Source organism: Microcaecilia unicolor, chromosome 3 (assembly GCF_901765095.1).
Source record: "Microcaecilia unicolor chromosome 3, aMicUni1.1, whole genome shotgun sequence".
Lineage (NCBI taxonomy): Eukaryota > Metazoa > Chordata > Amphibia > Gymnophiona > Siphonopidae > Microcaecilia > Microcaecilia unicolor.
This window is the reverse complement of record NC_044033.1, coordinates 250,107,902-250,111,168: the sequence shown is the minus strand read 5'-3', so window position 1 is coordinate 250,111,168 and position 3,267 is coordinate 250,107,902.

Genomic DNA, 3,267 nt, shown 5'->3' with positions numbered 1-3,267 from the left:
GAGCCCAGGTGCTAACAGCAGTCATGCCATTCGCTACAGACCGAGTTGTATCTTTGTTTGATGTTGTCACTGATAAGAGAAGCAGGATGTCATCTGCGTAAGATAATAATAGTTCATTAAGACCCAGGTGTATTGAGGCAAGGGATGACATCAAGAGATTGAACAGGATAGATGAGAGGGGAGATCCCTGTGGGACCCTGCAGTTAGGTGACCAGTAGTTGGAAAGTTGGTTGTTTTGCTTGACAGAATAGCTTTGATTTGAAAGGAATTCACTGAACCATTTGATCACAGTCCCTGTTATTCCTGTCTTAGCCAGGCGTTCGAGTAGCAATGTGTGGTCAACTGCATCAAACGCCCGTCAATGTATCGAATTGGAGAATTACTTGGTTGCCTTTGCATAGGAATTGTTTGGTGAAGGCACCAATTCTTCCTATGGCAACCATGTTTTAGGCGTTAGGCTCAGGGAGATAACAGACTTCCTCAAAGTCGCCATCCGTGGCACAGTAAGGTTAGTGCCACAGGAATTTCTCAGTCACAGACCACTTTCCAACCTCCTGTTTAGTTTTCATGGAATCATAGAGTGGAGACTGAAATTATTTTCCAAGTTTCACCTTGATCAACAGTGTTGATCACGTTTGAAGAAACTAAAAAAAAACCCCCACTACAGTTGAAACCAGCCATAACAATCAGTAAAAGTAATTTCCCCCAGACACTAAAAAAAAGTCAGGGAAAAATGGTCAAAAATATTGAAAAGTAGAGCAAGTTATTATTTTAAATTAAGCGGGAAAAGTGGATAAACCACACACTAGAGAACAGAGCAAGAAATTGAAAAGAGTTCTGTGGAAAACCCCCCCCACTATAAAACAGAGTAAGACAGACCGAAAAAGAAAAAAAACCTAGAAAACAAACTCTGAGAACAAATCAAAAGAAAATTCTAAACAGTGACCCCCCCCCCCAAAAAAAAAACTTCTTAGTAAAAACCCCAAATGCCCTTCGAACTAGAGACCTGTACAATACACTAGTGACTGAAAAACAGTCACAGCGAAGGAAACCTTGTGTAAACACAAGGGGAACAATCATTGGCAAAGCTCGGATGTGTCATGACGTGGCGAGATTTGGTAAATTAGTATTAAAGCAACAGTACCTGGAACCTTTTTTTGTGTAATTAAGCTAACATCTAAAGGCTAAAAGAAAATAAAAATAGCATTACTTTTCTCTGTTTCTCCATGCAGGCATCACACTGATACACAGAAAGTATGAGTACAGCACAGACAGCTGAAGAGCAAATCTTCATCAGAGAAGAAGAGAGGAGGAAGCAAGGAGGTTAAATAACTGGAGAAGGCATGATGTCACAAGGCTGAAGCCGGTCTCCACCCGCTCCAACCAAGGAGGTTTTAATTCTGCCAATGCAGCCACCACCATCTTGGTACACCCAAAACAATGACACTGATAGGGCAAAAAGCTCCACCTACTGGCTTTAGCCCACATAATGGGCCAGATAGACTCATGCCGTCTCCTGTTATCAAACCTCCTTGGGAGGTGATGAGGGAGAGAAGTGTTGGAAAGAGAAGAGGTGGGGGAGAGTGGAGTGTTGGAGAGAGGAGAGGTAGAGAGGGGGAAATCATTGAGAGGAAGGATAGAGAGAGAGGTGGGAGGGGAAGGGAAGGATGGAAGTGGAGAAAAAAGGTTGGGGAGAAAAGAGGTAGACAGATGAAGGGAAGAAGATAGAGAGCACGGAAAGAAATAGGTGGGGAGATTCAAGAAGAGGAGGAAAAGGTACAGAAGGAAAAGGGTGGAAACAGAAGAGGTAGAGAGATACAGTGAGAAGAGGGCTGAAGACGGAGGGGTCAAGACAGAGATGAGAGGGTGAAGTGGAGCCAGGAGCAGAGAGAAGAAGAATGGAGAAGAGGGAAATGGAGGTAAAGGAAGGAGTAGAGAAACAAAAGGAGGGAGGGGAAGGAGACTCAGAGAGAGAAGGAGGAAGAGGGAGACAAGGGATGAGCAGAGAGCAAAAGGAGTAACCATGACAATAAAAGAGTTTATGAGACGATGGAATGGGAAGAAATAAGGAAAGAGAAGAAGCAAGAGGGGGAGAGAAAGGAAATAGGAGAAGGAGTGGCAAGAGAGCATAACACTGTGCAATCCACCCTATAATAAGAGGGGCAGCCAAGCACAATCTCAGTAATACTACTGCTTCCTCTACTGACGGCACTTCCCTACTCCCCCTTCTGGTTATTATATACCCTGAATATTGCCACCCCTCGCATTCTCTGCAACATCCCCCACCCAACCTTATTGAAGGCCAGAGCAGTGTACCTCCACCCAAAGCCTTGAATACAGCAAAATGTGAAGCACGACTAATATCATGGTTCGAGAGAAGGCAAGTAGGGAACATCCCTTCCAAGCCAGCAAAAGCCACCAGGCCTACAGTACGCTACAACTAAGTGAACATGTGGGAAGAAATCCTGGGAGTCCCCTTCACCAAGTGATACGCTGAAGAAAACTTGCTAAATACTGTCATGAAGATCGAGAAAGAGTCCCTTGATAATACCATTGCCCCAGTTTACAACCATGAAAGGGATAAGAAAGAGAAGGGAGTGGAAGACACCTGTCTCACATGTTTTCCACAAGGTAGACCTGTGGAGAGCACTAAAATGTCCAATGTCTCAATGTTCTTTTCTGTTGATTTATTCCTTAACAATTTTGATTTTGTCTTGTTTAACTCTTCACAATGTAATCCATAACCTGAATTGTAACAAATTGTATTTCCATTACTCATAATGTATTGTAAGCCACACTGAGCCCGCAAAAAGGTGGGAAAATGTGGGATACAAATGCAATAAATAATAATAATAATAATAATAATAATAATAATAATAATAATAAAACCTAAGGAATGGTGGCAAAAGGCCTTGCCTATGAGCCTTTTTCATCATAAGCACCACCAAGGAGGAAACTAGTCCATAAAATTCCACACATGAACCACTGACAAACCATAAGACCGTATAAATGCAATGTATGGATTCCCAATGCCCAATCATTTGTGAAACTCTACTTCCTCTCCATCCGAACAAGGATAGGCATGTGAACTGGCCCACGGGGCATCAATCTTCATACAGAAGGACATAACAGAGACTTCTTAATGTGTATAGTATACAAACGTCCCACTGAGAATGTTTATGTTTATTGTTTATTAAAATGCTTAATATACTGCTTAGCTACAAAAGACCAAAGCTGTTTACAAAAAACAATAAAATAATACAGAAG